This window comes from Rhododendron vialii, chromosome 1a (genome assembly GCF_030253575.1).
Source record: "Rhododendron vialii isolate Sample 1 chromosome 1a, ASM3025357v1".
NCBI lineage: Eukaryota > Viridiplantae > Streptophyta > Magnoliopsida > Ericales > Ericaceae > Rhododendron > Rhododendron vialii.
The window spans coordinates 105,369-117,778 of record NC_080557.1 but is presented as its reverse complement, the minus strand read 5'-3'; positions in this window follow the sequence as shown (position 1 = coordinate 117,778).

Sequence of the window (12,410 nt, the reverse complement as noted above, 5' to 3'; positions counted from 1 at the left end):
AAATAAGCAGGATATATATATTTACAGACAGATGAGATGGCTTGAAGCCATGAAAATAGACAAGAAACCCCCTAAACAGAGTGGGGACAGGAATGAGGCCAAGACTAAGCTAAGATGCAAGGGCTAGCCACTGGATCCTAGCTTTAGCTGCCGTACGCCAGTCATGGACTACCGTACGCACATTTGACCCTAAGCCAGTGCTTGGCTTTTGCATCATCTGGGCTCTGGAACATGACCAGAAGGATCCCAAAGGCCTTTTGAATAGACAAAGAGTAAGCAATAATCTTTATCTAAACAGTAGTAAACATACAGAAAATAGTAAACTGGTTATTTAGCATGCGAGGGTGATTGACAGAAAGATAGAACAAAAGAAATGACGATCTATGATCCCCACGCCAGTTGTGCTCGTACTGCCATGACTGGCGTACGGCATGTAGAAACTGGCGTGCGCCAAGTATCGTTGAATACGATTGTTGTATTTTACCAGTTCAAGGCCAGGACTAGTATTGTTTACCAGCCTGGGCCTTGCTGGCCCCCTCAGGGGCCGAAAACAGAAAGGAAAACAAAGGTGGTATACCTTTTGGGTGTTGAAGTTTGAAGGTAGTTTAGAGCCTAGATGGTTGAAGATGGATGTTGCGTGGTGACTGGATGTCAGTGGAGGTATATGGAAGTATGCTTCTTCCCTTTCTCTTTCAATGGAAGAAGAAGAAGAAAGCAAGAAGAGAGGAGAGGGGAGGTTTTTACTTCTCGATGATGCTAACCCCTTGCAAATGAATGCAAGGGGGGTATTTATAGGGGAAAGAGACTGAGATCAGTCTGGGACCAAGGCCTTGTTTGGCTGGTTGGAGGAGGAAGGGAGCCTTCCATGCATTAAATGCATGGGACTTGGCTTGATGGGGGGTGTAGGAGAGAGGGGGAGCGGGCCTGGCCGATATAATCATCAGGGGCTACTGTGGCCGACGTCAGGGTGGCACAAAAGTCCAGCCCAAGTGGCTGGATAAAGTTGATTTGACTGGGTTTGACTGGAGTGCGCCACTATTAACTGGCGTGCGCCGGTAAAAGCTGGGCCACTGGTCGATGACTGACACGTGGCAGATAACTGGCGTACGCCTCCAGGAAACTGGCGTATGCCAGTTGGGTTTTGTTGGGGCTGTTTGGCTCTGGTTTGAAGGGTTTGAAAAGGGTTTTGAGAGAGGTTAGGGATGCTCAAAGCTCAACCACACCTTTGTCCTCAAACTGTTTTCGACTAAAATCATCATTGGGGAAATAAAAGATCAACGAATAACGTTATCTGGACAGTCCAGAATGGGGTGTCTACACAAGGGACAGGTCTTGGCCGATTTCTTTGCCGAACTTACTCCAGGGTTACAAAACGAAGCCAACGCTCTGGCCACAGCTGCGGAGGAAGCTCGGATTGCCGACGCAGAAGCTCTTGTGGAATGGAATAATTCCCCATCTGAATCCTTGTGTGCACGGTATATGATAGGCACGAAGAAGCCTAAGAGGGAATGAAAGCTTTTTTCAGGAGATGCTTGACGAATGACGGTCGATGGGGCTTCCAATGTTAATAGAGTAGGGGCTGGGATTGTCCTCGTTTCACCGAGTGGAACCATTCATGAGAGTGTGGTTTTTATTGGCTACCTGGCAATGAACAATGAAGTCGAGTATGAAGCTCTTATCGCTGGTCTACAACTTGCTCATTGGCTCGACGTGGATTCGGTGCATGTCTTTTGTGACTCTTGGCTGATTGTGGGGCACTTGAATGACAACTACCAAGCCAAGGACGAGCGTATGAACGCCTATGTTAGTCATGTCTTAGCGCTTCTCAAACAGCTCGGCCGAGTGGAGGTGGAATAGATCTCTCGAGAACATAATGCTCATGCTGACGCCCTTGTAGGTCTTACTTCGGTTTAAAAGACCTCGGGCAATCGCACCATTGTGTTTGACGACGTTGAAACTCCTAGCTTCGAGCCATCCGTTCGTCCGGTCATGACAATCACACTCGGGCCGAGCAAATGGACCCAATAATTGCGTACTTGAGGAATCAAGTTCTCCCACCGAACAGAAGGGAAGCACACAAGATCCGTTGCCAAGCTGCTAACTATTTCCTTGATCTGAACGACAATCTTTACCGACGAACCTTCACCGGCCTCGACTTACGAGTTGTTCATGAAGATCAAGTGGAGAGTGTTTTAGACGAGCTTCATTCCGGAAGTTGTGGGGGCACACTCGGGAGGACAGACTATGGCCCAACGAGCGCTCACCCAGGGTTACTGGTGGTTAAAAATGGTCAATCGGAGGATTATGTGAAACGCTATGTTTAGTGTCAGCAACAAGCGTCACTCATCCACCAGCCTGCCTTTCCTCTCAAAATGATCACCAGTCTATGGCCATTCGCGGTTTGGGCTTTTGACATTGTTGGTAAAATGCCAAAGGCGCCTGGCGGATTTGAGTACATGCTTACGGCCACTGACTTATTTACTAAATGGGTCGAGGCTTCTCCGTTGGTCAAGACCATAGCTGGGGATATGAAGCGTTTCATCTGGAAGCACATCATTTCAAGGTTCAGCGTACCTTATGACATCCTTTCTGACAGCGGTTCCCAGTTCGTTGCAGCTGCTACCAAGACCTTTTACAAAAACCGACATATCACGATCCACAACTCATCTGTGGCTTACCCCCAAGGCAATGGTCAAGCCAAGGCTTCCAACAAGACCATCACTTGGGGGCTCAAGCGTCGTTTGGATTGAAAGCTCGGCTTATGGGTTGAAGAGCTTCCTCATGTCTTATGGGCCTACCGTACTACTCCTCAGCGATCCACCGGCCGTACTGCCCTTGTCCACATTGATCCCCACGGGCTCGAACAGAGAACTTCAACCCCGTTGATAACAATGCTTTTGTGGGTGCCGAGTTAGACTTCGCCGAAGAACTCTGAGATAATGCCTACCTTCGGCATGCGGCATATCAGTAGAACCTTCGGCACGCGGCATATCAGCAGGAAGTCGCTCGGGGCTACAACAAGAATGCTCGAGCTCGGCCATTCAACGTTGGTGATCTAGTCCTTCGGATGGTCACCAAGGCAGCAAAGTTGACCAAGCTCAAGGATCCATATGAAGGTCCCTACCGAGTGGTGGAGAAGATTGACCACGGCGTTTACAAACTCACCGAGATGGATGGTACACTGATCGCTGACCTGTGGAATGCCCAAAAACTTTGGAAGTTCCACGGATAACCTTGGCGTCCTTGTAATACCCGCCCCAAATATTTCGGTATTTCAATTACTTTTAATTGAACTATGCGTTTTAGGGGTTAAATCGTAAACAATAGAACTTACGAGGGTTTTGTGTGTGATTTGTGATTGGAGCATAAGTTAGGACGTGGTTCTGCTTACATGTGCTAAATTCCCTTGTGTCTTTATATAGCAAAATATCGATATTTATCTTTCTCCATACGTATCTTGTTTCTACGTATAGAGAGAAAAGGATAAGAAGAAGAAGAAGAAGAGAAAGACATGTGCAGGGCTGTTCTTTATAAAATTATTCAAGGTACTTAGAAAGCTGACGAATTTCTGTAATTTTTAAAAAATGTTCATTTATGTGTCTAATATACAGTGGTAAATTTTTATAATTTTTCGAGAGGTATAGAAAAAGATAAAAAATCATAAACCTAACTGTGGTCAGGATCCTATTTTTTAGCAGACAGCTTACAGAGCTGTGTCTTTTATCAATTTTTTTATAGTTAAGCGATCTTCCTGATTCTGGGTCCTTATGATTCTGAAAGATTGATAAGTTGGTGATGTTTTGGAGTTGGAATTATTAAAAAGTATTAAGTATTCAATTTTTAATGAATTTTCGAATACCGACTGTTCTGCTGGGAATTGTGCTTCGCTGCACAGAATTTCTGAATTTGGAGGTGATTTTGATTAGGTTTCTTTATTTTGAAAAATTTGAAAAAAATCAAAAATGAACTTTGACAAGTGATAATAGTGTGTACCAAATTTGGGATTTATTAGATGCGTATTCTAGTGTTGGCGGATTTTACATGTTTGTGTGACACTGCTGGGTTTTGTAATTGCTGCATTGACACATTTTGGAAAAATGGTCATATCTTTTAGCTCGGGTATCGGGTTAGCGTACAGGTTGTTGATTCTGAAACTAGACTCGTATACCTTTCAAAATATGTAGGGGTTGTGGCTTGTTTTGTACCAAGTTAAATCAGTTTTTGATTTGAAATTGATAGACGTGCAAAATCTGTGATTTTGGACAGATTTTTGTGTAACTTTGGATGAGCATAACTTTATCGTTTGGACTTTATTTTTAACAAATTTTATATCAAAATTCATGTACCGGAGGTGTACTTTCTAATGGTGGTGGTTTCATGATCTAGTTTTAACCTTATAAAAAGTTATATGCAGAATACGACAGGCTGGTTGTAGATTTCAAACCAAATGTAGGGGTTATGTGGTGTTTGAGTGTTATGTTTGTTTAGAGACACTTCTAAACCTTTGAGATAGACATGTTAGTATACGTTAAGCATCTTTAATCTAATTTTGGTATTATAGATTGTTGTTAGGAGTTAGTTTTGATGTTCAAGCGTTCAATAAACTGATATTGTTAAATTGTGGTTAGGTGTCAACCTAGTCAACTGGGAGAGGTCGAAATCATAAATTTGGCGTACCTCGGTCGATACAAAGGTGAGTGTGTTTGATATGGTTCTTCTCCATATAATATTGCTGTGGTGGTGAGTGTATATCTTGCTATTTGTGATTAGCTTTCGATATGATTATTTTTAATGAGATGTTGTAGTGAGGGGTGTATATCATGCTATTGTTGTTTAGCTTTTGATATGTTGTGAATGATTGCGTGTGAGGCACACAATGTCGTAAGCCATATCGTTCAATGGACGATGGTTAGGAGCATGGTGTGTGGGACACGAGATTTGGTTGTATATGCATGTTTGATGAAAATACATGCTGATGGGTGTTGATTGAATCGTCGAAAGTTAACGTATGAGGCATACTATGTTGTATGCCATGCCGGCTAATTGTCGGTGGATGGGAGCATGGAATGTGGGACATCCTATCTTGGGTTCATGGGATATGGCAGACGTGCCACTGCATGTGATGTGATTACATTCATATTGTTGTGTAATGATTATTATTGTTCAGTTGTGTGGATATGTTGGTTATAACTGTTGTATACATTCTAGTATTTCAGTTACATTGGTGATGTGTATTCATGTTGATATTCCTTCGGGTATTGTGGTATTATGTTAAGTATTTCTATATCTCACACACTCTGGCTTTCCTTTTTGGTCTGCCAGGTAGCAGGTTGCTTAGAGTGGGTCCACTACTGGTCGTCGTGTTGAGGTGTTTTGCTAGCATCAGGTGGGATTTTGGTTACGTTGTTGTCGAGTGCCTTAACTGATACAGAATTTAATTTGTAAGGAGTTACAACTAAGGATAGTTAAAGTTTTTTTAAATTGTATAGGTTGTAATTAATTAAGTTTGGTCGATGGTTGGCGCTCTATTTGAGGTTAGCCTTGGACGTTGTGGATGATCGAGTTTGTTGTAGGTGGTTGATGATGAAGTTGGTTTATTGAAGTTGAAAGTAAGTCGTTGGTGGATGTGTTGAAGTATAGAATTTTTAAAGTGCTATAATGCAGATATTGTTTCTTGGTTGTGCGATGTCATGGTTGGTTGGTCAATACGTTGACTCATTTTTATGTTAAGGTGATAAGTCTTCCGCTGAGTGTTTATATTTGACAGGTTGTGATGTGTGGTTTGGTCTTCTGTGTGGAATGCCACGTGGTCACGTCGACTCGGGCCCACTTTGGGTGCCGTTTGCGGGGCGGGGCGGGGCGTGACAGTCCTCCTTTTCTCTTTTGCTCGTTTGTAATTTCTATTTTTGTTCGGAATGTAAGCCTTTGGGCATTTTTATTCAATAAAAGTTTGTTTCTTCTCATTTTTGTTTTGCTTGGGTATACTATTTAGCTCAGGGTTCGTGCCTTCGGGCATAGGCACTTTCACTCAATGATCCTTCGTTCGGGATATTGGTTAGCCTTCGGGCTTACCCAATTATCCTTCATTCGGGATATTGGTTAGCCTTCGAGCAGTTCCCCATATAACTTCTTCGGTATGTTAATCCATTCGTTCGAGCGAAATTCTCGTAACCCTTGGCAATCCATTCGTTCGGGCGAAATTTTCGTAGCCCTTCCGCTTTATTCGTTTAGGTGCAGCGTTTTGGGGTTCAGTTACCTATTCTTCTGCCTTACTGAATTTCCACTTTACTCCTCGGCAATCCATAAAGGCAAGGGGCTACCATATGGGTAAACCGAATGAAACCCGAGTAAAGCTACCAGGTAAGTCGAATGAAAAGACTTGAAATATTTGGCATTTTTTACATTTTTTGTTACATGAGCATTCAAACTCGTAAGTTTACTTGGTACATTTACATTTAAACAAAGCAATCCGAGTGCCAGCAACATACAAACATTCACAAAGAGGAATCAGAACGAATAAAAGACTTGTACATTTTTTAAAAACTTCCATCATTACTTAGGGCATTGCGGGCGGTGCATCGTTCGTTACAATCCCTTACTGAGGCGTGGCAATAGTAGATCGTTCAGTGCCATCCTCAAACCTGTATTAATTACATACTTTGGTTCGGCAAGGGCCAATTGTTCGGTGCCGACCATTCCAACTAGAATGTTCAAATTCAGAAAAACAAAAACAAACTACAATCTTAAAGATTAAACTCTGGGTGGAGCGATAGTTGGAGATTGAGCAGGATCATCCAAGGAAACTTGAACATCTGTACCCTCGGTTGATATGGCTGTTGGCTCGTTATCTTCGGCCTCGGTAGGAGCAAGGAGGGGCACCTCCACTAGTAATCTTCGTTCATCATCTGGCTCAACCCCTGCATCATCCAAGCCTCTGTTGTATCCGAGCATAAAGCTCTTCTTATGTTGAGCCTCTTTCATCTCAGCCTGGCCTGCCAGGAGCTCATCCGCCGCATCCTCCTCGGCTTGGAAGTACCTCTTGTCATACTGCTCCTAGAGCTCCTTTTTCATCTCTTTTTTCATTTCTTCCCTCCCCAGAGCTCTTCCTTCGGTGAGTCCCTCATCCTTCCCCTCGGACCTGATATGCTAAGCCGAGTCTTGCAGTCCTTTGATTATGTCATTCAGATTCAAAATCTGAAGCTCTTGGCTTTGGCGTACGGGCTCGGACTGCTCCAAGCTCTTCATGTAATCCTCGGCAATGTTTTGGTTATGCTCCACCGACTGCTTCAATAACTTTGTCTTTTTGTCATGCTCTGTGAGATAACATTGGGTGCTCATGATAGACTAGGTGGCCTGTGTTCAAAACAAGTTAAAATTAGCGGAGGAAAGCATAACAAGCAGGCAGGAAACTTATTGCAAGAATGAAAGAATCGAAGTTACCCTTCCAATGTGAAAGTAATAATCACTCAGAGCAGCTTTTAGAGAATGGAGGCTTTGGATGTCACTCGACAGGGCAAGTCCGGATTGCAGAGTGAAAGCCAGAGAGGGATCCTCTTTCAAGCTATTAGACTTCAAGATCTGCTTTTTGTCAGGGGTGATGAAGTTCGGCACCCATGGAGTATTGAAATCCGAGGCTAACTCCTTTCCCTTCTCTCCCTCTTCTTTTTCCATTTCCTCTCCCCTCGGATGTTCAACTTTCGAACCTTTTGCCCTCGGAGTAACTCTAGACCGCTTCCCAGCAGGAGCATCCTTTGGGGAGGAAGGGGCGACTGGAGGTTGTTCGAGAGAGTGTTGGGGAGCTGGAACCTTTTGGCTTAGAACTGATCCAGAGGCCTCTGGAGCTCTGGACTTCTTTAATTCAGCTTTCTCTCTCTCTTTTTCCTCCAATTTCTTTTGCAGAACGGCCCTCATGCTTCGGGGAGGCATTTCTCCTTCCTCTTCCTGGAACGGCTCTCCTTTGGTGGGCAAGCGTAAGGTCCCCCGGAGTGTTTTTTCCTTGCTTGGTAGGAGTTCTTCAGGAAGCTCGGTATAACCTTCTTTTGGGACCTGCTTCTCAGCCTCGTTAGAAGTTTTTTCTTGGATTCGGTCTTCGCTCTGCAGATGAGACGATCAATGGATGGGGAGAAAAAGTGATTTTTTCTCTCCATCCTCTTCCTTTTTATATCTAGGGTGGAATTCGAAGCGGTTCAAAGCCCCTAGTCGTTGGATTCGGGCGGGAGATTGATGTGTCGTTCGATGGATGACACGTGGTGATTAATGGGATGCGCCGTACCATGACCCAATGACAAATTGACGCGTGGCACATTTTTAAAATGGCGGTTACAGAAGCATTAAATACCAATCTTGATCTCAGAAGGTTGGCAACTCGGATTTAAGGAGTTGTTCGGAACCAACCTTTTTTTTTTCTTCATCCTTTGTTCGGCTACTAGTTTTCAACTTCTCCTTCCCAACCGAGTGTGTGAAGCAGAAGTTGAGGGACTATTGTAGTGGGCTGAAATATCCGAAGGTTCAAAAGGATCAAAGAGATGATATCACTGTGGACTCATCGTTCAGTTGTCTCAGTTCATCTGTAAGTCAAAATGCATCTTGACATTTCATACCACATATTTGCCGAACGATAGGTGTACCTCTTAGCGTATTGCCAAGCTTCCTAAGAGTAATCGAACGTTTGATACTAACTTTGTTCGGGAAGTATCTCTATCGCTCGGAGAAGTCCTTTCACTCGGTAACTCTTCCATTGTTCGTTTGACTCTGTTTACGCTCGGAAGGACTTTTAATATCCGATTTTGTGTTTGCTCGGCATATCATTCGGTAACCATCTTTGTGGAACCTTCTAGAAACTTCTGATGATATGTGGGTTGTCATCTCTGATAACCGAGATGACATCTCTGATTGATGTGACTTGTCTGACATTGACAAACGTGGCTCTGCAATCTCTAGAAGCGGCGTTCATTAAATGCTCCTGACAAGTGACGTCTTCCGAACGTGACAAGGCACGTGGGGTGCAGAACCAGCCTGTGCAGCACTATACATCTTGGCCTATAATAGAAGAGTGCCCCTTCTAGAAAAAGGATCCGATCTTTTCCCTGAACTACTCTCTTCTCTCTCTTAGCAAATTTCTTACAAAACTTCTTTCTTTTCTACTTACTGACTTGTTCGTCGGAGCTTCTTCCCGGAGGAACTCCCCCTTCTGGTTTTACAAGTACACGAAGATCAACTCAGCACTTCCACGGTCCATTGAAAGGGGAAAAAGGTTCGAGAAGATCACGGTGAAATCCCCCCCCCCCCCCCCCCCCCCCCCCACAATAGACTTGAGGTGAAATCCTAATTCCGCCTTATAGAGTTTTGCAATTTTTTGTTGTCTAATTTGTATGCATTATTATTGGGTTTTGGAAATTGTTTTCCAACAATTTTTGTGCGGCGAAATGTGAAATTCGAGGTTTTGAAAATGTGAAGATAAAAATATTTGATGGAGTGATTCGTACTTTGGGTTGTGTAGCTTATGTCTCAGTGGAAAGAAGGAATCTAATTCTGTATACTCGGATGGACTCTATTGGGTGCATGTATTTTGCTAGGGGTGGAGCCATGTGAACGTCACATGCTGCGGTAAGGTCCGGATGAAAGGAGAAAAGTAGTGCAAAGGATTGCAGTGATTGATTGGAAAAGTTGTTTACTCGACGAAAAGCGTAGTCGTAATGGTCACTTTAACAAAGCTAGTAGTACTCCGTAGTAGATAAGATTGTGACCTTGACTACCCAAGCATGGACATAGGGAGTAGGGTGGGGGGAAATGATACACCCACCGAGGTTCCCCACCGCACAGCCCACCGCACGCACGCCGGGCCCACTCCGGCCACCGGACGGCCGATCCGAGCCGTCCAAAAATTCTAAAAAAAAATCGAGTGGGCCTTATGGGGAGAATCAATAGCATCCGACGTGTGTAGGTGCTCGATCCGAACTTCCATTTTTAATGTCTTAGATTATCTGATTTTTAGAAGTTCGGATCGAGGACCTACACATGACAGATGCCGTTGATTCTTGCCTGGGCCCACTCGGTTTTTTTTTTTAGAATTTTTGGACGGCTCGGATCGGCCGTCCGATGGCCGGAGTGGGCCCGGCGTGCATGCGGTGGGCGGTGCGGTGGGAAACCCTCGGTGGGTGTATCATTTCCCGTGGGAGTAGTATGTGCCAAGCGGGGGTCCAATCTCGTTTTTGACACCTGTCAACTACCCAAGCATGGACACAGTTAGATCTTTTGCAGCACGCCATGCTTTTGTACCTCAAGTCCTCGAGTGAAGGAGATTGATCCTAATGGTTGCTAATTAATGTGATTTGACTTCATTGAGATCAGTTTGGATTCTGTATTACTAGTTGAAAGCTGATTTTGATCACCCCTCTCTCTCTCTCTCCATCGGTGGAGGATTAAACAAATACGTACTAATATTTATGACTTCTCTTATAAAATAAGGAGAAATTATTCGTTGCCCCAAGGGCAACAGCCAGTGGTGCCTCCCACCTTAAATTTCTTGACACTCATTTTCTTCTCTTCTCCTATTCCACTAGACATACAGTCTTTTCTCTAAAATTATAAATTTCAAATTTCAATTCGTTTGAATGGGTGAGAAGATTTTATTTTTTTTATCATTTAATTCTAAAGGGTCATAATTAAATTTTGATTATAGGGCTCTCATTGATTAGCCCTAAGAAAGTCGTAAAATCAAATATCTCTTAGGACTAACCAACGAGAGCCCTAGAGTTAAAATTTAATTATGATCATTTAGGATAAAATGATCAGAAAATTAAAATCTTTCTATCGGTTTAAACGGATTAAAATTTGGAGCACTTAATTTTTTAACCATATTTTTTAATATATAAATTGAAGGTTGAAAAATTAATTGTTCCAAATTTCAATCCGTTTGAATGGGTGAGAATATTTTATTTATCTGATTATTTAATTCTAAAGGGTCATAATTAAATTTTGACTATAGGGCTCTCGTTGATTAGCCCTAAGAAAGTCGTAGAATCAAATATCTCATTAATTAGCCCTAAATGTTTTAAAAATAATGAGCTGTTCAGATTATCTTTGTGGAACCCGAATTGGGCCCCACAAAATCTATATGTACATTGTATGTACCAATAGCAGCACTCATTAAAAAATATGGTTAAAAACTTAAGTGCTCCAAATTTCAATCCGTTTAAACCGATAGAAAGATTTTAATTTTCTGATCATTTTATCCTAAATGGTCATAATTAAATTTTAACTCTAGGGCTCTCGTTGGTTAGTCCTAAGAAATATTTGATTCTACGACTTTTTTAGGGCTAATCAATGAGAGCCCTATAATCAAAATTTAATTATGACCCTTTAGAATTAAATGATAAAAAAAATAAAATTTTCTCACACATTCAAACGGATTGAAATTTGAAACACTTAATTTTAGAGAAAAGACTGTGTGTCTAGTGGGATAAGGGGAGAGAAGAAAATGCGTGTCAGGGGATTTAAGGTGGGAGGCGCCACCTGGCTGTTGCCCTTGGGGCAACGAATAATTTCTCTTTTATAAGGCACAGGACTACAGATGGTGGTGGTGATTTTTTATTTTTTAAATTTGGAGGTACAGGTAACAGGTTGTTTGTAACAAATTAATAGTTTGTTTTTTAAAATTTGGAAGTACTGGTTTTTTTTACTCCAAAGTTTTAGTACACATAACACCAGCTACGTACGAACCTTTTTGACTAAAAAAAATACTCGTACGAGTGATTGTGCAATCACTTATATTGGCTATCACTTCAGTTATTTTATAAGGCATAGGACTACAGGTGGTGGTGGTGATTTTTTGTTCTTTTAATTTGGAGGTACAGGTAACAGGTTGTTTGTAACAAATTAAGAGATTTTTTTTAAAAAAAATTTAGAAGTACAGGTTTTTTTTTACTCCTAAGTTTTAGTACACATAACACCAGCTACGTACGAGTCTTTTTGACTAAAAAAAATGCTCGTACGAGTGATTGTGCAATCACATTGGCTATCACTTCAGTTCCACATTCAGTGAATCAGATTGTGATTCTGACTTCCCCCAAGCCCAATTTTAAAAACTACTCCTAAAGAATTGGCTTTTGAAGTACCAAGGGAATCTCTCTTATCTTTGTGGGCTGCAATGCTCATTTTCTCTAGATCCAATACTCTTTGCCCGACTTTAGAATAATATCCACAGTACCCCACATGTTCTAGCTAGTGCTGCTAAAATTAATGCTCATTTCTCAACCTCAATTATTGTTTTCCTAAAGTTGATTAATCTGTCATTTGATGAGTACAATGTACATAAGGAAATGTTGGAAAGCAAGAGCATAATCAATTACTAACAGATTAACGATTTGACTATCGTGATTTTTGTTTCGTAGTTTTATATTGCTAATTAC